Here is a 26,631-nt window from a genome sequence, read left to right on the forward strand (position 1 = left end):
GAGCAGTAAGACAGAAGGGAACCATTATTTACAAGGGACACCCAGTAAGATTTAGTACAGATTCCTCATAAGAAACCATGGAGGCAAGCAGACAGCACTATGATAAAATTAGGAGACCAAAAGAGAAAAACTGCCAGCCAAGAATTCTGCATTCAGCAAAACTGTCCTTCAAATATGAAGGTGGGTATATAATATTCACAAGCCAAGAAAAATACAGTTCACAATAAAGAATCCATCTTGCAGGATATATTAAGGGAAGCTTTAGAACTTGAAAGAAAATGGAGAGTGAAGCTTGGAGGAGGGAAGGGAAGAAGAGAAGGAGAATGAAAAAACTAAAAAGACAGACCAAAATGTTATATGACATATGATAACCAAAGAAGAAAATGGTGGAAAGAAATAATGCACTTACAGTAATATCACTGAATATGAATAGGTTAAACTCACCAATTAAGAGATATAGGGTGACAGGATGTATTAAAAAAAAAAATGAGTCAGTCGTATGCTGTGTAACAGAGACCCACCTTAGACTCAGGCATACAAACTGCCTGAAAGTGAAAGGTTGGAAAAAGATACTCCATGCAAATAGTAACCAAAAACAAGCAGGATTAGCTACGCTAATATTGGAGAAAACAGACTATAAGTGCAAAAAAGTTAAGAGAGATGCAGAAGGCCATTAAATATTAATAAAAGGGACAAGCAATCGGGAAGGTATAACAGACATAAATATCTATGCACCTAACCAAGGTCCCCCAAAACACATGCAACAAACTCTCAGAAAATTGAACAGAGAAAGAGGCATCCCTACAATAATCACTGGAGAATTTAATAAATCTCTCACATCAGTAAATAGAACTAGAGAGAAGACCAACAAGGAAATAGAGATCTGAAACAGTATGATCAATAAGTTAGACCTAACACACATATACAGAACACAGCATCCAAACACAGTGCATTATACATTCTTTGAACATACCCATGCATCCTTCTCAAGGATAGACCACATATCAGGGCACAATACAGCACTCAATAAATAGAAACATAATCAATTTATGGAAAGCATCTTCTCAGATCATAAGGGTCAAAATCAAACTCAATGACAGAGAGAAAATGGTAAATACATAAATCTATGTACTCTAAACAACACAGGCCTAAATAATCAGCGGGTCAAATAAGAAATTGCAAGTGAAATCAGTAAAGGTATTCAGACAAATGAAAGCGAGATCACAACTTATAAGAACTTACGGGATACGGGAAAGGCAGTCCTGATATGGAAATTTGAAGACTTGAAAGCCTATATTAAAAAAAGAAGAAAGAGCTGAAATCCAAGAATTAACTGAACAACAGAAGAAACAAGAAAAAGAAGAGCAAACCATCCGCAAAGCAAGCAGAAGAGGTAAGAAAGATTAGAAAAGAATTGAAGGAAATTAAGAAAAAAAAATAGACAAAACCAAAAGCCAGTTATTTAAGATGGAGATTAGGAAAACTCACAAACCCCTACCAAGATTAACAATGAAAAAAAAAGAACCTAATAAATACAATTGGAAATGAAAGAGGGGAAGTTATGACCGATCCCACAGAACCAAAAAGGATCATGAGAGGATATTCTCAGAAACTGTATGCCAACAATATAAACAACCTAGATGAAATGAGCAAACTCCAAGAAAAGCACAACTAACCTCCATTAACACTACAAGAAATAGAAGAACTTACCAAACCAATCTCATTTAAGGACACTGAAACGGTCTTTAAAAATCTCCCAACAATGAAAAAATCCAGGACCAAGTCATTTCACAGGTGAATTCTACCAAACATTTCCAAAAGAATTAACACCAAGTGATCTGCAGATTAAATGCAATGCCTATCAAAATCTCTGCAGTCTGTTTTCTGGTTTTGTTTTGTTTTTTGTAGAAATGGGAAGAGTTGATCCTCACATTCATATGGAATAGCAGGAGGCCCCAAATAGCAAAATCAATCTTTCAGAAGTCGAACAACTCTATAACAAGCACACGAAATCAGGATATCATCACATGTTATACAGCATAACATATAATGAACTAGAAAAACCTGATCTGTTCTCCAGGGGAGAAAACAATCAGCAGATTCGGCCCCAAATGAACCACAGGAGGAATTCTTAGCCAAAGCAGTTATTAAGTGTCTGCTCAATGAGAAAGGTCAGTCCTCTTGGAAGGAAAGAAAAGATAGTTCTGAACAAAGAAACATAAACAATGAAAAGACATAAAAAGAAACTTTAGACCTACATATAAAACATCTCAAATTCAAGGACAACTAGCAAGACGGTGGCAGAGTAAGGAGCTGCTAAAGTCAGCTCACGCTGCAGGACAGCTAGTAATCCCATAGAGCTATCTACAGCACCCGTGTGGGGGCTCCGGGAGACCAGAAGAGCATCCTGCAACACCCCTGAAAGCATGGAAGGAGGCCACTGCCCATCTGCAGAGAAGATTCCTAAGTAAAGCTCTCCATGTCCTGGAGGCGGGCGCCCATCCTCCACTGGCAGCACAAGCTGTCTCAGGAGCTATTCTGCAGCAAGAATTGGAAGCTCCACTTCCCAAAAAAGGGGGAGGAAGAAAAGATGGGGCACCAGCTTCAGCCACTGATTAGTAAATTCAGTGGGCTAAAGAATAATCCCTAGAACGGCTAAAATTTGAACCTGTCCTAGTCAGAAAGAGGCTGGTAGCCATCATTTTAACTCTGCCCCTGGTACGAGGGGAAATTCACAGTGGTGGTAGGGACAGGCTTCCTTCCATCCAGACTGGACTGCAGCTCTAGCCTAAGCCCCAGCCCCCCTCCAGCAGGGAGGAAGCTGGGGGGCCTGCACCAGCCTCTCCTGGAAACACAGGCCATGCCATGGAGGCCAGTGATGATCCTACTCTGGCTGCCTCAGGAGCTATTCTGGAATTGGAAGCTGCATTTCCAAAAACAGGAAAGGAAGAGATAGTTGGCATCGATTTGAGCCACTAATTTGAACATTTCATGGCCTAAACTATACCCTTAAGAACAGCTGAAGTTTGAACCCGTCCAAATCTGAGCGAGGCCAGTAGACACCATTTTTGACTCTGCCCCAGCGTGAGGGAAGCTGGGCTGGCTGAAAATCATAGTAATGGTGGGGACCGCATTCTTCAGTGAGATTGGCCTGCAGCCCTAGCCGAGGCTTCAGCACCATCTCTAGCAGAGAGGAAGCTGGTGAGCCCTGCACCACCTCTCCAGGTAGCCGCAGGTACATTCAGCTGGCAGCCTGAATCGTGGGAAGTCTACCGCGGCAACTACTATCACTTTGCACAGGCGCAGGAAAGCTTGTTACCCACACCTGCAGCTCCATCCCCACCCCAGGCAGGGGAGAAAGGGATTGAAGCTTTATCAGTCTCTCTGGGGGACCACAGACTAGGTCTGCACGCCTTCAATTATTACACACAGCTGTGGCACTATCTCTACCCAATCAAAGGAGAAAGATGGGAGGAGCTTCAGTCCCTGCGGTAATGAGGGCAGCTTGAGACCCCACAGCTTCCAGCACCAACTACATCCTTGGGTCCTACTCAAACCAGCAAGGGAGAAACGGCAAGAAAGCCCTAAAGTAAAGAGCGAAACTGCAACCAGAATAAATAAATCACGTAAGATGCCAAGACACCAGCAAAAACTGCAATCCATCCCAAGAAACAGGAAGATAGGGCCCAGTTACAGGAACTAGATAAACCTCCAGATGATATAAAGGAGTTTAGACAACTAATCATAGATGTTCCAACAAATATCCTTAACAAATTCAATAAGATGGCTAAAGAGATTCAGGATATTAAGAAGACATTGGATGAGCACAGAGAAGAATTTGAAAGCATCTATAGAAAAATAGCAGATGTTATGGGAATGAAAGGCACAATAAATGAAATTTAAAATACACTTGAGTCATATCAGAGCATATTTGAGAAGGCAGAAAAAAGGACTGGTGAGCTTGAAGAAATGCCCTATGAAAGGAAACATACAAAAAACATATGGAAAAAGGCATGGAAAATTTTGGACAAGGTACTGGGGAAGTAAATGAAAACAAGTGATGTGCAAACATACGTGTCATGGGTGTCCCAGGAGAATGGAAGGGAAGGGAAAAGGGGCACAAGGAATATTGGAAGAAATAATGGTAGAAAATTTCCCAACCCTACTGAAGGACAAGGATATCCATGTTCAGGAAGCATAATGTACTGTCATCTGATTGAATCTGAATAGACCAAGCCTGAAAACACATATTAATCGGAATGACAAATGACAAAGAATTCTCTGTCTTCAAGAGAAGCAAGAGAAAAGCAATGCATAACATATAAGGGACACCCAATAAGATTACGTGCCAATTTCTCATCAGAAACCATGGAAACAAAAAGACAGTGCTATGATATATTTAAGATACTGCAAGAGAAAAATGTCCAGACAAGGACCTTATATCTGAAAAAACTGTCTTTTGAAATTGAGCATGAGTTTACTTGAAAGTATCTCTGAACATGGCCCTTCAACCAATGAAGATTCACTGTCACTGTGGGCCCTAAGGGGAGGGGGGAAGAGGTCTTGAAGAGATGGAACCAATGTACCTGTGTGGGCAATAGAAGTGTTCCACAAGATTACGCAAGGATGGATGTAAGACATGCTAAATTACACCAAAAATATATAGGGGCTGATAGGATAAAATGTAAATCATAATGTAAAACATAAGTTAGCTAAAACTTTAGAAAACTGCATACTCTAAAATATAAACCACAATGTAAACACAAATGTTACCTTCTTTGGAAGCTGTTGTCTCAATATCTGTACATTAATTTCAGTAAAAACAGTATGAATATGTAAAAAGATTATTGCTGTGGAAGGGAAAAGGGTTTTATGTTGGATACGTGAGAGTACTGTATATTGTATATATGAAATACTGTGATGCAAAACTTTTGTGAAGATAAGCTTAATAATCAGGAAAAAAAAGAAAAAGATAGGACGTAGACACTGAGGAAAAGATGGAAGAAGTTGCTTTGCCAATTTGCATACAGGGCAACACTTATTGTAGTGATGGAAGGCAAAACATCAAACACAAAGCTTTTGCATTTTTAAATTTTTTGATACCCCAACCTATTTTTACCGTAATTTTTTTAAATTAATATGTATTCTATATCTAACCTTTAAACTCATCACTATATTCCATTTTCCTATTAATGGAACCTGGCAATATATTGGGCTTCGCTTTTGAAGAAGTTTTGGATCACAGAGAGGTTCAACAATGGCAGGGGAGGAATACTGGTGTGGGATGTTATTGACAGGGGACACATGGTTGGCAGGGAGTTCTCCAGGGCATATATCCAGGGTACATAAAAATGTTTGAATATTTTCATAGTGATTACAATTAAAAGCAACAACTAAAATAAATAAATAAATAAAAGCAACAACTGAGGGAGTGCTGACTTCCTAGTCAGGGGAGCTCTATCACGGTCCCTAAAGGAACAGCAACAATCCCCCAAGTGCAAGTCCAAAGACCAAAAAGGAAGGAAGGTCCAAAAATGAGCCCTTGATACTAATGACTATGATTATGAGCCTGTGCACCTGAAAAAAGAAAAAGGCCTAGAGCTGCAGGGTGTCTAAGAGTTACCTCCTGAGAGGCTCCGTGTTGCTCAAATGTGGCCGGTCTCAAAGCCAAACGCAGTATGTAAATCTGTTGCCTTGCCCCCAGCGTGGGACATGACTCCCAGGGATGAGCCTCACTGGTGCCAAGGGATTACTACCAAATATCAGCTGATGATGTAACTAGAAAATGACCTTGAATAAAAGGGTCAACTCGGACCAGGAGAACATCTCGGTCTACATGTAATACCAGGAGTTAAAAATGCTTCTGACCAGAATAAAAGGGGGAAATGGAAAGGACAAATGAGTTTATATGGCTATGAGTCTCCAAAAAGAGCCGGAAGGTTATCAGAGCGGTTGCCCTTATGCACACCTGAACAGAGTCCCAGAGACAGATAAAGTAGATACAACCCTGGGTAATGGTTCTGCTGAGGGCTACACAGACTCACAGATTCTATGGTCATGGCAGATGGAGTTCAGTGCCATGTCAGTTGGCCCTACTTTGGAGTTTGTGTTTCTGATAGATGGAGCTGGATGCAGATGTGATCTTTGTCCACAAGGCTCTCCTGTTACTTTTACCGGAACTGTAGTTGGTGCTGGCGTTTCATGTATACCCAGGGGACCTGAATCTCTGGACTGGCCATGTGATTGTTAGGCCCTGAGTCTCAAAAGACTTGCAACTCCCACACTCTGGTTTATTGGATATACCCCACTCAGCTAATATGGAGTTGAAGAAGGTCAACCACCACACCAGGTTGCCAAGAGGGACTACAACCAAAAGCAGAATTGCATCCAGCATCATGCGGAATCTAAGCCCCCTCTTAATATAGATGTGAAGTGGACACAACCATTCTAAGGTCCACAGGATGGAGGAATAGAGTATGGATTAGAGTGGAATTACAGATACTCTATTCATGAACTATTGTGATTAGTAATCGAAGAAAATGTGGCATTGGTGTGGAGAAAGTGGTCATGGTGGCTGCTGGGTTAGGGAGTGGGAGGAAGAGATGTGATGTGGGGGTGTTTCCAGGACTTGGAGTTGTACTGGGTGGTGCTGCAGGAACACTGACAGGACACTGTATGTTCTCCCATGGCACACTGGGTGGACTGTGGAAGAGTGTGGGCTATGATGTGGACCATTGACCATGAGGTGCAGGGGTGCTCAGAGATGTATTCACCAAATGTAATGAATGTTTCATGATGATTGAGGAGGTTGTTGTTATGGGGGGAGGAGGGTGGATGGTTTATGGGTACCTCATATTTTTTGAATGTAACATTAAAAAAATAAAGACAAAAAGAAAACAAAAGAACTTCTAAGAAACTTCTTTATTATATTTACTGGACTTTTGCTCTACAGAATTTCCATTTGTTCTTTTTATACTTTCTATTTCTTTATTGATATTCTTCTTTGTTATATGGGACATCAATACCATAAGTTCATTTAATTCTTTAAGCATGGCTTCTTTTACCTCTGGGAACACATTTACAATAGCTTCTTCTAACTTTTTGTCTGCTGAATACAAAATCTGGGCCTTCTCAATAGCAGTTTCTGTTGCCTGTTCTTTTTTTCTCCCTGTGTATGAGCTACACCTTCTTGTTTATTTGCTTGCCCATATATTTTGTTGAAATCTAGACATTTTATTTAATTTATTGTGGAAACTCTTATATTGTTCCTGCCTTTCCCCCCAAGGCTGTCACTATTCTTTACTAGTTTGCTTGTTTATTTCTTAAGTGGCCTTGAAGGCCTAGGTCACTGAAGACAAGCATTTGCTCCTTTGCATGCTTATTTTCTAAGTGACCTTGCTGGTGAGTTTCCCTCAAGCATGTAGCCCCTTATATTTCTTCTAAGGGGCCTTCTACAGGTACTCAGTCACCCCGAGTCTCCTTACTCCACCACTGACAGTGGTTTGAGCCCATATCTTCTTTGACTGTGTCTGTCCCTGATTTCTCTGTTAAGCTGCTAGCTTGTCTTCTATCAGTATCAGATAGCTCATATTCCTGCACTGCAGTTAGACTCCACTAATTTCTAGCTTATTGCTGTTTTATGAAGGAGGTACTAGGGAAAAGACCCAGGAACCAAGACCCTCGTACATGGGAAGCAGGTGCTCAAACCTCTGAGCTATATCTGCTCCCCTATCATCTTTAACAATATTCTGGGTCACAGAATGCTCCACAATATTATCCAATTGATGTCAGGCCCCACTGCAGTGGTAATTTTTGAGGACAATATCTGAGGATTGCATGGAGTGCTCTTCATGTATGTTTCCTTCTTTGTTTGTGACTGTTAAATTTCTAGTGAGTCTGCCTTTTCCCTTATTACTGTAATCCTACGAAAGGTCTCTTTTTGATTGCTCCCAACCAAAATCTCCATGATTTTAGACAGTGCCCTTAGCCTGGACATCGAAGAACACACAGTGAATGGACACAGAGAGCAGACAACTGGGGGATAGGGGGAAAGGGAGAGAAATAAATAAAAATTGTTAAAATAAAAATAAAACACCTTAGATAACTTCCCCCAGTATGGGACATGACTCCAGGGATGAGTATCCCTGGCACTGTACTACCAAGCACCAACTGGCAATGCAACTGGAGAAAGACCATGATCGAAAGGGGGAAAAGTTAAAGAAAAATGAGTTTATGTGGCTAAAGACTTCAAAGTGAGTCAAAGGTCATTCTAGAGATTATGCTAATGCAAATTTCAGCAGGATCTCATTGACTGCCAAAGTAAATACTACCAGACACTATATTCAGGGCAGATACCTGAGGAATTTGTTGCCTTGACAGTGGGCCGTACTTTAGAGCTTATGCTCCCCCATGTGAAAGAGTTGGACTAGAATTTGGTTTCGCTACACATGGCTTTTCTGACCCTTCTATTTGAACCTATCATTAGTATAGCATATGTCCAAGAGACTTCAATCTTTCCGTGCCTCTGTATCAGCTGGGTCCTGAATCTCATCAGAGTTGCAACAGCTACTCTCTAGTTCATTGGACTCACCTAGGACAACAAAGAAGAAGATGATGATGGACAACAAACATCCCAAGGAACTGAGAGTCTACAACTAACTGCAAGCAAGGAAGTCCCATACATCTGCCCTATGGAATCAAAGCTCCCTCTCAATTAGACGTGGATTGGGCATCACCATCCCAGAATACTCAGGATTCGGGAGTGAACTATGGACTAAAATAGAATTACTGGGAATCTACTATAGACTTATTGTGATTCTAGCAGTGTAAGAATTTATATGACTGATGTGGAGACAGGGGTCACAGGAGGTTCTGAGGGAAGGGAGAGTGAAAATCAGGAGTAATACCGGGGTAATTTTGGGACTTGGGAATTGCCCTGAATGACATCGCAATGATAGATATAGACCACATAAATGACGGATATTATTAATATCCAAAATGTGGGAGGTGTAGTGATTGGGGTATGTGAGAAACCCCTATAATTTTATGTAACATTCATGTAATCAAAGTATCTTTTTAAAAAGTAAAAATGAATGAATAAATAAAAAACAAAAAAATCTGCACAGTCTGATGAATAGGATGCACCTAATACCTGGGTAGGTGCTCTAGTATTTCCAGCCTTGACAACCTCCTAAAACTTAGCTGAATACTTGAATCAATGCTGGCTCCAAATTAGTACTAAACTTGGATGAGGCTAAAACAACAATCTCCTCATGATGAAGTTTCACCTCCCATTTTGGACTGCACTCAGTGAGCTTCATTCCCAATTTTTGATAAGCTACTGGGCAGAAGTCAACTCCCTTGACCCCTCCATCCTCGGGTAGAGGAAAATATTGTGGACAAAAGAGCAACTGTGATGGTTTCCAATGCTCCACCAGACTATTATTAGTTATGTCCACTCATGGAATCACTGAATCAGTGGTTGCATGAAATGTACTAATTAGTTTCCTTAATAGGGAACCTGGAGAATACGTGTACTGTAGGAAGGGTAAGATGTTGGCAGAGTAGGGAGTTCCCTTCAGGGCAGTTAAGAATCATCCAGAGCTACCTGGTGATTTAACCTATTTATGGGACTCAGGAGACCTGAAGAGCATTCTACAAGATCCTTGGAAGAAAAGGAGGAGGAGACTGCATATCTGCACTGAAGATTCATGAGGAAAGCACTACATGCTGCAGAGCCTGGTGCCCATTCCCCACTGGCAGGGCAAGATGCTTTGGGAACTATTTTCTGGATGGAGTTGGAAGCTTCATTTCCAATAAACAGGGGAGGAAGAAATGATTGGGTGCCTACTTCAGTCACTGATGAGTAAATTTGGCTGGATGAAGTACAGCTGAAGATTGGACCTGTACAACTCAGAAAGAGACTGGTAGCCTTCATTTAAACAATGCCTCCAGCGGAAGAGAAGCAGAGCTACTTTAAAGTCACAGTGAAGGTAGGGACAGGCTTCTTTCCATGCAGGTGCGACTGCTGACCTAGGCTGGGCTCAAGCCACGACTCCAACATGGAGGAAGCTGGGGACTTCTACCAGACTCTCCAGGCCACTAGAGTCACTTTCAGCCAACAGAGATGAGGAGAGGGCTCTAGTGCTTGTAAGGCCACATGTCCATTCCCAATGCATTCTGGTGAAGTGTGTGCTTGGAACTGTTCAACATCAGTCCTGCAGGACTGATCCCTGCCCTCCCAATCACCTTAAGGTCAATAAGGAGTTTCACCAGTTAAGTACTGAGAGGGGTGGAGAGTTTGGGGTGGCCTTGACTGCCTCAGGGTAAGCTTTCCAGGGGAAAGGTTACATTAACACTCTTCACTTGCTGGGCTGCTCTAACAAATACCACTGCCTCACTGCCTTAAACAACAGGAATTTATGGTCTTGCAGGGTGAGAGGCTAGATGTCCAAAATCGGCATGTCAGCAGGATCACTTTTATGGTCAACAGCATTCTGGTGGCAGGTTGCCAGCAACGCACAACTGCATCCCTGCCTCCACCACCTGGCCATCTCTTCTCTGTCTCCCACTGCTGAGTGGGTTCCAATTTCCTCTACTTATAAGCACTCCAGTCGTATTGGGTTAAGGTCCACCCTCATGCAGACTGGCTTCACTGCCGTGAATGGGATCGTTGAAGGTCATGTTCATAAATGAGTTCACAGCCATAGTGTAGGAGATCAGGACCTGACATGTCATTGTGGAGGCCACGATGCAACTCATAATAAAGACTGAGACGCTCTGGGGTGCCCCCCCATGCAAGCAGGGGAGCTCCTCTGGCCCAGCTTTCTATCTAGTGGGTACTCAGCAGGCGCGACTGGGAGCTGCCCAAGCGCTGAGGGCCCTCTGCCCCAGTGGAGGCCTGTTCAGGGCCCAGGTCACCCCATAGCACCTTGTCCCAAACTGAGGTTATATAAAATTCTGTAATAATATGTATGTAAAATACCAATAAAAACAAAGCCTGAAGGAAAATGTACTTGCAGTGATCACTTGGGATGAGTGAATGGATAAGTTCCTTTTTTTATTTTATAATATTAAAATTAAAATAAATATAACTGGTTTTATTATATTTTTAGAAGGAGTATTTTTTATAACTGTTTCATGTCAAAATATACTCAAAAAATGTATGTTTTTTAAATCAAACTTAAATTTTTAAAATTTAAAGTCAAAGGTAAAGGTTGCTGGTGGCTTTAAGAAAAAATAATGGCAAGAAGCAGACGTGTCTCAACTGACAGAGCATCCGTCTACCATATGGAGAGTCCAGGGTTCAATCACCAGAGCATCCTGAGCAGTGTGGTAAGCTGGCCCACACACAGTGCCGCCGCGTGCAAAGAGTGCTGTGGCATGCAGGGGGGCCACATGTAGGGGTGCCCCACACACAAGGAGTGTGCCCCGTAAGGAGAGCCACCCCGCGTGAATAAAGTGCATCCCACCAAGAAGTGGCACCACACACACAGACAGCTGACGCAGCAAGATGATGCAACAAAAAGAGACGCAGTTTGCCAGTGCCGCTGCATAAGAACACACAGCGAATGGACACAGACAGGAGACAATGGGGGGGGAGGGAAGGGGAGAGAAAGAAATAAAATAAATGTTTTTTAAAAACAGGTTATTAGAGAGAAAAAAGGAAGAGCACCAGAAAGCCGTCCATTTCTTCATAAGCAGCTGTCGGTACTGGTTGTGTTGAGGGTAGGGGTCATAATGAATCATTAAATCATATAATATCATAAAATCATTATGTCAGCCTCTTTCCTTCACAGCTCCCACTCATCACATGTGCTAAATGTGGTATTACGTCTGCCACCCCAGAGTCCTAGACCCTCCCCTCAGTGCTCCATCAGTGTCACTCTTCAAGGGAAATTTATACGAAGGCTGCTCAGCCTAGCAATACGTAAACACACTGTATGCCAAAACAGAGACCCACCTTAGATGCTGGGATACAAACTACCTGAAAGTGAAAGGTTGGAAAAAGATACTCCATCCAAATAGTAACCCAGAAAGAGCAGGGGTAGCTATCCTAATATTGGACAAAACAGACTATAAATGCAAAAAAGTTAGAAGAGATACACACGGCCATTAAATACTAACAAAGGGACAATCAACCAGCAAGATGTCACAGGCATAAATATCTACGCACCTAACCAAGGTCCCCAAAATACATGAAAGAAACACTGGGAAAACTGAAGGGAGAAATAGACATCTCTACAATAATCATTGGTGACTTCAAAACACTTCTCACATCATTAGATGGAACTAGACAGAAGACCAATAAGGAAATGGGGAACTGAAACAATACGATCAATGAGTTAGACCTAACACACATAGAAAGAAGGCAGCATTCAAATTCACTGGGATATACATTCTTTACGCGTGCCCAAGGATCCTTCTCCAGGATAGACCACATGGTAGGGCATAATACAGCTCTCAATGAATATAAAAAGATTGAAATTATATAAAGGATCATCTCAGATCATAGGGGAATGAAACAAAATAAATAACAGACAGGAATAAGGGAACTTGGCAAATGTGTGGAGGATTAACAACACACTCCAAGATAATTAGTGGGTGAAAGAAGAAATTGCAAGTGAAATCAGACAAATGAAAATGAGATCACAATTTATCAAAACTTATGGGATACAGCAAAGGCAGTCTTGAGAGGGAAATTTATACACCTAAAAGCCTGTATTAAAAAAGAAGAAAGAACTAAACTCAAAGAATTAAGTGAACAAAAAGAGAAATTAGAAAAAGAACAGCAAACCAATCCTCAAAGAGAAGAAATAATAACAATTAGAGAAGAAATAAATGAAATTGAGAAGAACAAAAATAGAGAAAATAAAAACCAAAAGCAGATTCTTTGAGAAGATTAGTAAAATTCACAAACTCCTAGCAAGATTAACAAAGAAAAAAAAAACTAATAAACACAATTTGAAATGAAAAGGGACAACCCAAGAACTAGAAAGGATCCTAAGAAGATATTCTCAGAAACTGTATGCCAATAAACTAAACAACCTAGATGAAATGGGGAAAGTTCTAGAAATGCACCTAACCTACATTGACACTACAAGAAACATAAGAACTTAACAAACCAATTACAATTAAAGGCACTGAATCTGTCTTCAAAAATCTTCCAACAGAGGAAACTCCAGGACCATATGGCTTCACAGGTGAATTCTCCCAAACATTTCAAAAGAATTAACACCAATCCTGTTTAAACTCCTCCCAAAATTCAAGAGGAGGGAAATTAACCCAACACATTATAGGAAGCCAACATCACCGTAATACCAAAGCAAACAAAGACACTGGAAGGAAAAGAAAATTACAGACCAATCTATATAATTAAGATCGATGCAAAAATTATCAACAAAATATTTATAAATCGAATCCAGCAGCACATCAAAAGACTTATCTATCAAAACCAAATGGGATTTATTCCTGGTAGGCAAAGCTGGTTCAACATAAGAAAATCAATCAGTGTAATACACCACATTAACAAAGTGAACGAAATAAAACCAAATGATCGTCTCAATCAAGGCAGAAAAAGCATTTGACAAAATCCAACACTGTTTCTTATAAAAACATTTCAAAACAGATGAGTAGAAGGGAAATTCCTGAATATGGTAACAGGCACATAAGAAAAAACCCACAGCTAACATCGTACCCAGGAGGAATGGCTGAAAGCTTTTTCTCTGAGACCGGGAACAAGACAAGGATGTCCACTAGCACCATTGATCTTCCACATTGCAATAGAAGCTCTAGGTAGAGCAGCTAGAGAAAAAATAAAGGCATCCAAATAAGAAAAGAGGAAGGAAAACTCTGTTTTCGGAAGGCATGATCTTATATTTAGGAAATTCTGAAATGTCTACACCGAAGCTACTTGAGCTAATAACTGAGTTCAGCACAGTGACAGGCAGCAAGATCGACACGGAGAAATCAGCAATGTTTAGGTACACTAGCGCTGCACAACCTGAGGAGGAAATCAGGGGAAAATTTCATGTACAAGAGCAACAAAAAGACTCCAACATCTAGCAATCGATTTAACAAAAGCAGCACAGGACCTATAAGGAGAAAATTACAAAACAATGCTAAAAGAAATTTAAAAAGACCGAAACAATTGGAAAGACATTCCGTGTTCATGGACTGGAAGACTAAATATCATAAAGAGGTGAATCGTACCCAGATTGATTGATATATTCACTGCCATACCAATGAGAATTCCAACAGTCTACTTTACAGAAATAGGAAAGACAATTGCCAAATCATTTGGAAGGGAAAGTGCACACAAGGAGCCAAAAGTATTCTAAAAAAGAGGAGCAACAAAGGAAAAATTTCACTGACCTTGAAACATATTACAAAGCTACAGTGGACAAATCAGCATGATACTCCCATGAAGAGAGACACATCAATCAGTGGAAAAGGACTGAGAGTACAGAAATAAACCCTCACCTCTATGGTTAACTAGTTTTTGACAAGCCTACCAAGTCTGTGTTAATGGGAAAAAAACAAACTCTTCAATGAATTCCTACAGAACAGGTTATAAATAACCAAAAGAATTAAAGAAGACCCCTATCTCACTCTCTATACAAGAATCAACTCAAAGTGGATCAAACACCCAAATATCAAATAAGTACCAGAGAACCAGGAAGATGGCAGAGGAGTAAGGAGGTCCTACAGTCCGCTCCTGCTGCAGGGCAGGTAGCAAACACCCAGAGCTCTCTGAGCCAGCTGAAGCATCGTTTGGGGGCTCCAGGACGCCAGAAGAGCTTCCTGCAACATCCTTGGGAGAGTGGAAGGAGATGACTATCTGCAGAGAAGACTCGTAAGTAAAGGCTCCACGCCCTGGAGGCCGGTGCCCATCCTCCACTGGAGGCACAAGCCACCTCAGGAGCTGCTCTGAGGCTGGATTCAAAGCTCCACTTCCCAAAACCGGTGAGGAAGAGATGGATGGGCACCAACTTCAGCTGCTGAAGAGGAAATTCAGCGGGCTACAGTATAATCCTGAGAAGAAGTTTGAGCCTGTCCAAGTCAGAAAGAGGCCGGGAGCTGCCATCTTAACTCCACGCCTTTCACGAGAGGAAGCGGGGTGGACTGAGGATCCCAGTGCTGGCGGGGACCGGCTTCTTCCCACCAAGATCACATTGCAGCTCCAGTCTAGGCCCCAGTGCCACCAACAGCCAGCAGGGAGGAAGCTGCGGGGACCTGAGCCAGCTCTCTGGGAAATTACCGGCCAAGCCAGGGAGGCCGGTGATCATCCTACTCTGGCGGCCCAAGCCGCCCCAGGAGCTGCTCTGTGACAGGAATTGGAAGCTCCATTTCCCAGAATCATGGAAGGAGAAGACAGTTGGCTGCCTATTTCAGCTACTGATGGGGGACTTGGCTGGCTAAGAGATAACCCTGGCAACAGGGGTTTGACAACCAGCCCAAGTCAGAAACAGGCCAGTAGGCGCCATTCTGACTCCACCCCCAGCCTGAGGGAAGCCGGGCTGATTGAAACTCTCAGTGTGGGCAGGAACCAGTTTCTTTCCCGCAGATCAGCCTGCAGCCTGCCTAGGCTTCAGCCCTGCCTCTGGCAGGGAGGACACTGAGGAGCCCTGCACCAGCCTGTACAGGTAACTGCAGGGAACTTTGGCTGGCACAGACTGAAAATCAGAAGTCTACCAGGGCCACTGCGGTCACCTTGGACCCGCACTGCAAAGACTGCTGCCCACACCTGCAGCTCCATCCCTGCCCCAGGAAGGGGAGAAAGGGATGTGAGGCTCCATCAGTCTCTCTGGGAAACTACAGTCTAGGCCTGCACGTGGATTATTCCACATAGCTGTGGCTCTGTCCCTACCCCTGGCAAAGGAGAAAGTTGGAAGAAGCTTCATTGGTCCCTGGCGCAATAAAGGGGACTTAACCCTCTATAGCATACAGCACCAACTACATGCTTGGCTCGTACTGCACAATCAGCAAGGGAGGAAGGATAGGAAGCCCTAAACTAAAGAGAAAGATTACACCCAGAATAAATACTCTAGGAAGCCAGATGTGAAGACACCAACAAAAAATTACAATCCACACCAACAAACAGGAAGCTACGGCCCAGTTAAAAGAACAAGATAAGCCTCCAGATGACATAAAGGAGTTGAGACAAATAATTATACATGTTCCAACAAATCTCCTTAATAAATTCAATGAGATAGCTAAAGAGATTAAGGCTATTAAGACGACATTGGAGGAGCACAAAGAAGACTTTGAATGCATACACAGAAAAATACCAGATCTGCTGGGAATGAAAGGTGCAATCAGTGACATTAAAAAAACATTGGAATCATATAATAGCAGGTTTGAGGAGGCAGAAGAAAGGACTGGTGAGCTTGAAGATATGGCCTCTGAAAGTGAACATAAAAAAGAAGAGTTGAAAACAATGGAAAAAATTGAACAAGGTCTCAGGGAACTAAATTACAGCAAAAGGCATGCAAACATATGTGTCATGGGTATCCCAGAAGGAGAAGGGAAGGGAAAAGGGGCAGAAGGACTATTTAAACAAATAATAGTAGAAAATTCCCCAACCCTATTGAAGAACATCGGTAACCCTGTCCAAGAAGTACAACATACTCCCATCCCAAAAAATCCAAATAGACCAACTCAGACACATACTCATCAGAATGTAAAAGGCCAAAGACAAGGAGAGAATGCTGAGAGCAGCAAAAGAAAAGCAATGCATAACATATAAGGGATAGTCAATAAGATTAAGTACGAATTTCTCACCAGAAACCACGGAGGCAAGAAGACAGTGGTCCGATATATTTAAGATACTACAAGAGAAAAACTTCCAGCCAAGAATCTTATATCCAGCAAGACTGTCTTTCAAAATGGAAGGTGAAATTAGAATATTCACAGATAAACAGAAACTGAGTGAATGTCTAAGCAAGAGACTAGAATTTCAGGAAATACTAAAGGGTGTGCAAAAGGAAAGACAGGAGACAGAGGCCTGGAAGAGAGACTAGAAATGAAGATTATATCAAAAAAAGTAACCAAGAGTGTCAAAAAAAATAGGGAAAATAATCTACGACAGATAAAACTAAAATAGGAATAAACTTAGCCAATGATGAAAAGCACTTGTATTCAGAAAACTTCAACTCAAAGTTAAAACAAAGCAAAAAAGCCCTAAATAACTGAAAGCATACTCCATGCTCATGGATTAGAAGGCTAAATATCATTAAGATATCAGTTCTACTCAAATTGATATACAGAGTTAATGCAATCCCAATAATGATTCCACCAGCATTAAAGGAAAAATTGAAAACACAATCATTCAATTTATATGGAAGGGAAAGGAGTCTTGAATAGCCAGAAACACCATAAAAAGGAAAAGTGAACCCTCATCTCCAGACTTTAAATCATAATACCTACCTATCGTAGTAAAAACAGCATGGTACTGCCCTAAAGACAGACACAATAGACCAATGGAACCAAATTTCTGGTTCAGAAACAGACCCTCACAGGTATGGTCAAGTGATTGTTGACTAGCCTGTCAAATCACACACCTCGGGCAGAACAATCCATTCAGCAAATGGTGTTGAAAGAATTGGACATCTATAGCTTAAAGAAGGAAAGAGGACACCTATCTCATACCTTATCCAAAAATTTACTCAAAATGGATCAAAAAACTAAAAATAAAAACAAGAACCATAAAACTTCTAGAAGAAATTATTGGAAAATATCTTCAAGACCTAGTGGTAGCTGGTGGATTCTTGAAGGAGAAAAGAGAGGAACTGAGTGGACTATTGATGTTTAATGTATGTAGAAGTTTTATTTAGCTTTGCTGTAAAAGTGTGGAAATGTATAGAGTGGATGGTAACACACAGTGAGTAACAGCTGCTTTATAAATGGGGATGTGACTGAAAATGATAGTCTAGTTATGTAAATGCCACCTGACAGAATGCTTGAGAATAATCTAGGAACTGGATAGCACAGTAAACCAAGAGGTGGGTGAGAATTGTGGTTGATGGTACAGATGCAAGAGTGCCTTGTGAGCTGCAACAAATGTATATTACCACTGCAGGGTGTTGGGAATGTGGAGAAGCATGGGAAAAATACAGCTGGAGGGACCTATGGACTGTGATTAGTAGTAATAATATAATATTCTTACATCTATGCAAAAGATGTACTATGTTGATACTGCAGCAGTATGGAAAAAGTGAGCCAAATGTACGCTATGGACATGGCAATAATCAGATTTCTGCACATGTGCATAATTGTTTTCTAAGTTTACAACTTTTGTCATAAAAATATACATATTTAAAAAATAATACGGTGGTCTGGGCAAAAAACACACCAAATTTAAGATAAGAACTATGATTAGTAGTAAGATTTTGATAGTGTTCTTTCACAGTTTGCAACAAACGTGTCATGACAATACAAGGTTTTGGTGGAGGGTTGATGTTTGGGACCCCTGTATGACGTTATGCATCTTTGCTTTGTAAGTTCACAACTTTTACTATACACTTGTTTATGTATGTTCATATATAAATGATATAAAGATAATAATTGGATTGGTTAGAGGAAAAATACTTTGTATAGTAGTAATATTTTGACAATGTTCTTTAATCATTAGTTTAAAAGGTTTAAAAACAGTGCAAGTTATAGGTGGTAGAGTGAGATGGTATATGTTTGTTTTTTAAGTTCACAACTATTATACATTTATTGTCTATGTAAAAAAAAAACCAAACCAAGTACCATAAAACTACTAGAAGAAAATGTAGAGAAATGCCTCAAAGACCTTGTAGTATGTGGTGGTTTCTTGGACCTTACACCCAAAGCACAAACAACAAAAGAAAAATTAGATAAATGGGACCTCCTGAAAATTAAACACTTTTGCACGTCCCAGGACTTTGTCAAAAGGGGGAAAAGGCAGCCAATTCAATGGGAGAAAACACTTAGACATCACATGTCGAATTAGGGATTAATATAGAGGATATATAGAGAGATGTAACAACTCAACAATAAAAAGACAAACGACCCAATTACAAAATGGGAAAAGACATGAATAGACATTTGTCCAAAGAAGAAATACAAAAGGCAAAAAAACACATGAAAAAATATTCAACATCATTAATGATTAGAGAAATGCAAATCAAAAGAGATATGATTTCACGGCTATCAGAATGGCCACTATGAAAAAGTCAGAGGACTACAAGTGTTTGAGAGGATGTGGAAAGACAGGAACACTTATTCACTGTTGATGGGAATGCAGAAGGCTACAGCCGCGGTGGGGGACTGTTGGGCAGTTCCTAAAGAAGCTGAATATAGACTTGCCACGGGACCCTGCAACAGCACTACTGAGCATATTCCCAGGAGAACTGAGAGCAGTGACATGTCCCGCACACCTGCACACCTACATTCTTAGTGGCATTATCCCAACCGCCAGAAGCCGGAAACAGCCCGGGTGTCCATCAGCCGGTGACTGGATAAACACACTGTGCTGTATTCACACGGAGGAACATCGTGCCGGGGTGTGAAGAAGTCAAGTCGTGAACCCGATGACAACATGGATGAACTGGAGGACAGGATGGTGAGTGAAGCAAGCCAGACACAACGGGACAAATACAGGAGGCTTGCACTACTCTCACCTAATTGCATTGTGTAACATAATGTATGTTTCCATTTATACAAAATGTAAATATAAATCAATTTATACAGGAAAAAAAAAGTATTTGTGCAAAAATACCTAGAAATGGGATCTGCGGACAGCAGGGGAAGCAAAGAGAGATCAAGAGGTGATGTTTTTTCTTAGTTGTTTTTTCATTTATTATTATTATTGAAATAATGAAAATGCTCTAATGATGACTGAGGTGATCAACCCACGACTTTGCGATTGTGCCAAATACCACTGACTGCGCACTGTGGATGAACTGTATGCTTTTTTAAAAAAAAGGCAAATAGTGCGGCTGGGGCGGCTTGCACCCCGATGCTGACAGGGGGGTTTGGAGGGGTCAGACTAGACCGCAGTGGCGTCTGATGCTAGGGCAGACAGCATCAGAGGGGCTCTCAGGCGTGGAGGACGCACGGCGAGGGGAGGAAGAATGCCGTGGAGACCAGGTCTGTGCGCAAGTCCGTTTTATTAAGGAAGTGCAGTGGGTTATATAGAGAATGAGGAGGGCGGGGTAGAGCAGGAGGAGGGAGGGCTACGGGGCGGCAGGGGATTGGCAGAAACTTGTGGGCGGACTTGTGGTTTTGTGCTGTTAGCTGTTGCTAGGGAAGTGGGCAGATTTCAGGTTATGGTGCAACAAAACAGCACTTAAAAATGGGAGAAATATGAGAATACACATTTACCAAAGAAGAAACGTATGATTCTTTTCATCACTAGGGAAATACATGCTAAAATCTGCTATACGTAATAAAATGGTTAAAATCAAGAGACATAATACCAACCATTAAAGAAAAGGTGGAAAAACTGGAGCCCTCACACATTTCTGGTGACAATGCAAAATGGTGCTGCCACTTTGGGAAACATTTTGTCAGTTTCTTAAAAATGTAAACTTACCATAATTCATCCTGACTCCGCTCCAAAAAGTCTTTCCAAAACAAATGAAATTGTTTCCGTTCAATAATTCCTAGAGCAAGTGTACGGCAGCCAAAACTGGAAAAAAAAAATACACATCTATGAGCTGGAGCATGGATAACAAAAGGCGGTGCATTCATAAATAGATCCGCACCTCTACCTATCTAATCTCAGGCACCTCCCCACCACGCTGCCCTTGGAAGCAGCCCACCAGGCCTGTCTACAACCTACCTGGAGGACACGCAGGCCTCTACAGGACTAACTTCAGTGCCAATTACAGATATAAATAGAAGGTCAGAAGAGCCATGTGTGGGGAAACAACAACTGAGCCCAATTCAGTCACTCTAGGGGACCATAAATTCCAAAGTAGGGACCACTGGACAGGCACCAAACTCCTGAGCTGTCTGCCCTGACTCAAGTGTCTGGATGCTTCTGGAACACTCAGGAGACCAGCTACATGGGGTAGTATAGACTCTGGCAGTGAAAGAGACCCTGCTGGGACACGCAGAAGCATTACCTCTGGGATGACCTCTGGGCTCACCTCCCTTTGAAGTCTCTTAGCCGCATAATTGATTTGTCTTTATTCTTTCCTCATTTTGGTCAAGGTCTTTTTCCAGTTGCATTGCTAGTTAGTGCTTGGCAGTAATCCCTCCGTGCCAGGGAGTCTCATACCCTGGAGTCATGTCCCACACTGGGGGACAGATAATGTATTTATAGGCTAAGTTTGGCTTAGAGAGAGGCCACATTTGAGGAACAAGGAGGCTCCACGAGGCAAATCTTAGGCACCCTATAATAGAAGGCCAAGTTTCAATTTCAAGTGTGAAAGTTCATAAGCACACACAGTCATCGAAATCAAGTGTCCATCAGTAGACCACCCTCCTCCACTAGTCATTGGCCCTGTACTAGGGGGATTCTTGCTGACGTCTTAGAGAATGTGGCAGAGCTCCCCAGGATGGGAATTTGACATTCCTTCGGTTACTGTCTGAATGTCCATCCACCGTGGCGATGCCCCACGAACGTACATTTATGTGCCTTATATGGACGCGAGGTGGGCTTCCTCCCATGTTATCCCGTCCCTGACATCCCACTCCCGTGATCCTGCCACAGACAGAGAACCACAGTGCTGGAGAGGACGTGGAGAGACAGGAACATTAACTCACTGTGGGTGGGAAAGCAGAGTGGTACAGCCCCTGTGGAGGACTGTTTGGCAGTTACTAAAGAAGTTAAAGATAAACTTGCCACATGACACTGCAATATCACTACTGGGTATACAGCCCTGATAGCAGGGACACAAACGGACATCAGCACACCCATGTTCAAAGCAGTATCATTCGCTATTGCCGAAAGTTGGGAACACCCCATGTGTCCATCCGTTGATGAATGGATAAACGTACTGCGGTGTATTCACATGAAGGAACATTACGCAGCAGTAAAAAGAAATGAAGTCATAAAGCCCATGACACCATGGATGAATCTAGGAGACATTATGTTGAGGGAAGCAAGCCAGACACAAAAGATCAAATACTATATGGTTGTATTACTATGAACCAAATCTATCGTGTAATAGAATGTATGATTGGAAAAAATTTATCATATACCCAATATATTCAATTTATAATTGTATTGTTTTTACTCAAGTGTTTTCTTCTCTTTAAGTTGTTTATATATTCAATTATTAAATGCACAAAAGAAAAAGAAAATAGATGAGGTTACACTGAAGAGTTGAGTTTGGGGACTTTAAAATGTGATCTGTTGCTCAAGAAAAAGAGGTAACAAAATAGAGTAACCAAAAGGTTATTTTTTAGCATAGTAAAAATCACGTGTGAAATATGAATGTGGATAAAACTGCATATATCACTGTAATCTTTGAAAATGAACAAATGTATGTTAACACTACAAAATATTAATATATCACGGGCTTGAGGTTTTTCTTTTTAAAGTACTGAAAAAGATTCTAAAAAAATTTATAATGATGAATGCACAACACTGTGATTATACTAAAAGCCACTGATTACACACTTTGGATGGTTTATATTTGTATGTGAATATATCTCAATAAAACTGCTTAATACATAAATAATTGTGCTAGAGCAGCCAAAAATGGAAGCTATATCCAGCAGGGAAACAGATAGAGAGGTGTGAAGAATTTTCTCATTAGTTTATATTTCTTACTACTGAAATAACGAAAATATTCTAATGATGACAGAGGCAATGAATGCACATCCATGTGATTATACTAAATACCATGCATTGTACACTCTGAATGAATTCTATGCTTTATTAATATCAATAAAACTGAATTGTTAAAAACATACATGTATCAATAAAATTAATTTGTTAAAAAAAAAGAAAGGACTGCTAATCCTCATCCAAAGATTTCATTGCTAAGCTTTTCTTGTAAAACCTTCCTGGATTTTCCCACTGAGAGCACACTGTATTCTTCCTCGTCACACTTAGGATCTGCTGAGCGACAGGGCACTAGGAGAACAGCGTGGTCATCTGCATGGAAGTGACAGGGCCCCAGCAGCCCTGCCTGGCTCCCCTTCCAGGAGGCAACCCTGTGAAAACCACCTTCAGAAGTGCAGGGGGAAGTGCAGGGGACAAGAGAAGGGGGTGGGCTGAGAAGGTCCAGCTGTCCTGAGTGAGAGCAGAGGCTCCACAGCCCTGAGCTGCTTCCCTAGAATGGGCCCAACTCTTCTAAGAGGCCGAGAACAGTAAGCACAGAGGCGTCCTCTGCAGCCAGGCTCCTTTAAGGCCAGCTGGCTGACTGCTCCTGGCAGACAAAGCAGGGCGACAATGGTGTCCCCAAGGCACCCAGGTCATCCCCCCCACCCCCGCCAAGGAGAGGCTCCTGGAGCTCCTGGAAATGCTCAGCACACCCCTGGGCTCCCACAGCAGCCTCGGGCAGGCGGCCTGACCAGCAGGCGCCCTTTCCCAGGCTGTGCAGAGGGTCCTAGCAGGCACCCAAATCCAGTGGCCCCCACTGGCCAGCTGCCCTCCTCCGGCCCTAGCAAGCTATCACCTTAGAAAGAGCTCACGAACTCAGCGTTACTCCAGGAAACCACACTTCTAAGAAAACTTGTCACCACTACCAAAAGGAAAGAGTGTCCTGGGACCAAGGGGAGCCCTGAGGAAAGCCAAGCCTGAGGCTGTCCAGGGGCTCCAGTGCAGCCACAGCCAGAAGGGGACACAGCGGTGTGGGCCCTAGAACCCAGCCCTCACCTGCCCTGTGGAATCCAGAAAGCAGAAAGCAGTAAAACAGGACACACAGACAAGGAAAGGCTCAAGAAACTCACCAGGGTTGTGACCCAAAGAACACAAATGCCTGAGAGCAGGAGGAACCACACCTGCAGACCTCTGGGGCCAGATACACACTTTTAGACGCAAACTGTGGTGGTCCCTACAAAGCTCCCAGGCCGGGCACAAACCTGCACCCAGAGGCCCCTCCCGCGAGGGCCCCACTCACTGTGCTCCCTGCAGGCACACACCGGGGGTCACTCACGCTCCCCCTGGGCCTCCCAGGAGCCCTTCCCCAGGAGCCCCCAATTCCCCCTCAGCAGTGACCCCTGGAAGAGCCACTGCTGCAGGCCAGTCCCTGAGCCTGGCCTTTCCAGGTGGGAGGAGAAGAGGGAGAAGCAGCCTCCGCCTGGCTCCAGGGGCCATCTGAAGTGTAGGGCCTTGGCAAGGGGGCGCTGAAAGGGGAAGCACCCAGGGACCTGGGAGGGCCAGGAGGGTGCAGGGCAGGGCCAAGGGGTGGACCATGGGGGACCCTGGGCAGTGCAGGGAGGGAGGGGGAACTGTGGAGAGGGAGAAGGGACCATGGAGGAGAGGGGGGACCACAGGGGTGCAGGAGGGATCATGGGGGGCAGGAAGGGCTGTGGGGGGCAGGAGAGACCAAGGGGAGGCAGGAGGGACTGAGGGGGAAGGAGGGAATGTGGGGGTGGGCAGCTGGGACAGTGGGGGGAGAAAGGACCTTGGAGGGGACCATGGGCAGGGAAGACCATAGGCGGGAGGGACCAATGAGGAGGACAAACTTTGAGGGGACACTGAGGGTGGGGAATCATGGGGGGAGAGAGAAAGAGGGACTTTGGGAGGACAGGAGGAACTGTGGGGTGACAGGAGGACCGTGGGAGTGCTGGAAGGAAAGGTGGAGGAAGGGAAGACGGTGGGGGGACAGGAGGGACCATGTGGGGGGACCGGGGTTGGGGAGGATCATGGGAAGGAGGGAACATGGAGGAGGATGGACTTTGGGGGGGACACAGTGGGTGGGGGGACAATCACGGGGAGGAGGGACCGTAGGAGAGGAGGAGGAACTGTGGAAGGGCAGGAGGGACCGTGGGGGGGATGAGGGACCATGTGGGGGAGGAACTGTGGGGAGGCAGGGACCGCGAGGGGAGGTGATACTGTGGGGGGCACGAGGGAGTGTGGAGGTGGTAGGAGGGATCGCGGGGGTGGGCAAGGAGGACCATGGGGGTGGGGAAGAACCCTGGGGAGGAGGGAGGAGCCGTGGGAGTGGAGGGAGAATGGCACAACAGGAGGTGCGTGGGGGGAGCAGGAGGGACCATGGAGGAATAAGAGGGACCATGGGGGGATAGAAGGGACCTTGGTGGGGGAGGAGGGATCATGGGGGGGATAGGAGGGACCTTGGCTGGAGAGGAGGGGCCATGGGGGAGGCAGGAAGGGGGGGGCAGGAGGAGCCATGTGGGGGTAGAAAGGATTGTGGGGAGGATGGACTGTGTGTGTGGGTGATTCATGGGAGGGGCAGGACGGCCTGTTTGGGGAGGGACAATGGGGAGACAGTAAGCGGGAAGGAGGGACCATGGGGGGATAGGAGGGACCTGGGGGGGACAGGAGGAACATTGGCGGGGGAGGAGATACTCTGGGGGGGCAGGAGGGTTCGTGGGGGGTAGTAGAGGCCGTGAGGGGGCTAAAGGGACCTTGGGGGAAGGGACTGTGGGGGAGAAGGGAAGGTAGGGGTGCAGGAGGGACTGTGAAGGGGCAGGAGAGACCTTGAGGGTGAGGGACCTTGGTGAGGTGGGAGTAACCATGAGGATGGAGGGAGCGTGGGGCACCAGGAGGGACCATCAGGAAACAGGAGGTACTGTGCGGGGAAGAAGAGGGACCTGGGAGGGGACAGGAGTGACTGCGGGGGGAGGAAGGAGAGTGGGGGGACAGGAGGAGCCATGGGGGACAGGAGCCTTGGGGGGGGCAGAAAACATTGTGTGGGGGAGGGACCGTGGATGGGGGCTGGTTCATGGGGGGGATAAAGGAGGGGACTTTGGAGGGTCAGGGACCAAGGGGGGGCTGCACGGCCTCTTCGGGGAGGGACAACAGAGGGGTGGTCTTGGGGGGAGGGACAGTAGACGGGGAAGAGGGACTTTGGGGTGAGGGCAGGAAGGACCATGGGAGCCAAGGAGGGACCTGGTGTGGAGAGGGACAGCGGGGGTTAGGAGGGAGAGTGGGGGGGAGGGAGTGGGGGGGGACAGGCGGGAGTGGGGGAGACAGGGAGCGTTGGGGGGGGTAGGACCTTGCAGGAAGGGGGACTGTGAGGAAGAGGGGGGACTAAGTGGGAGGAGGAGGCGCTGTGGGACTGGAGGAACCCTGGGGGCAACATTCAGGGGCCAGAGGGGCCCTGGGGGGGACACGGGGGACGGTGGGGTGTTCAGGACCATGGGGGACGCAGGAGGGGCGGGGATGAGGGCGGGCCACCCTTCCCGTGAACCCCCGGGACCTTACTGTGCCACGGGCCCGGCACCACAGTCCCGCCGGGCCAGGACCCCGACAGCAACCTGCGCCCCCCCCCACTGCACCCTGCGCCCCCCCCCCCCCGTGCACCCCGCCCCACCCCGACTGCACCCCGCGCCCTCTCGACTGCACCCCCCGCCCCCAGCCCCGCGCCGCTCCGGAAGCAGCGCCTTCAGCGCCTCCGCCAGGCCCCGCCCGGGCCCCACCAGGCCCTGAGGGCGCGCAGGTCCGGGGCCCGCACGACTTTCCGGGACCCGCGCCCCCGACGCCACCAGCGGGGAGCTCCTCGCCCCCTTCTCCGCGCCCCG

At 44.6% G+C, this 26,631-nt stretch overlaps 1 long non-coding RNA gene across 3 annotated transcripts in view; it reads right to left on the reverse strand.

The window, feature by feature from the left end:
* The window catches only part of LOC131280547 (uncharacterized), a 91,640-nt gene that overhangs the window by 64,901 nt on the left and 108 nt on the right, over positions 1-26,631 (reverse strand). For 2 of the 3 annotated variants that reach the window (XR_009188156.1, XR_009188157.1), the window contains exon 2: positions 20,561-20,656. This is a non-coding gene — a long non-coding RNA (uncharacterized lncRNA). Of the gene's footprint in view, positions 1-20,560; positions 20,657-21,095; positions 21,161-26,631 lie in introns of those variants that run through there. The other variant, XR_009188158.1, reaches the window with a different exon arrangement.

The sequence above is a fragment of the Dasypus novemcinctus genome, chromosome 12, assembly GCF_030445035.2.
Source record: "Dasypus novemcinctus isolate mDasNov1 chromosome 12, mDasNov1.1.hap2, whole genome shotgun sequence".
In the NCBI taxonomy this organism is placed as follows: domain Eukaryota; kingdom Metazoa; phylum Chordata; class Mammalia; order Cingulata; family Dasypodidae; genus Dasypus; species Dasypus novemcinctus.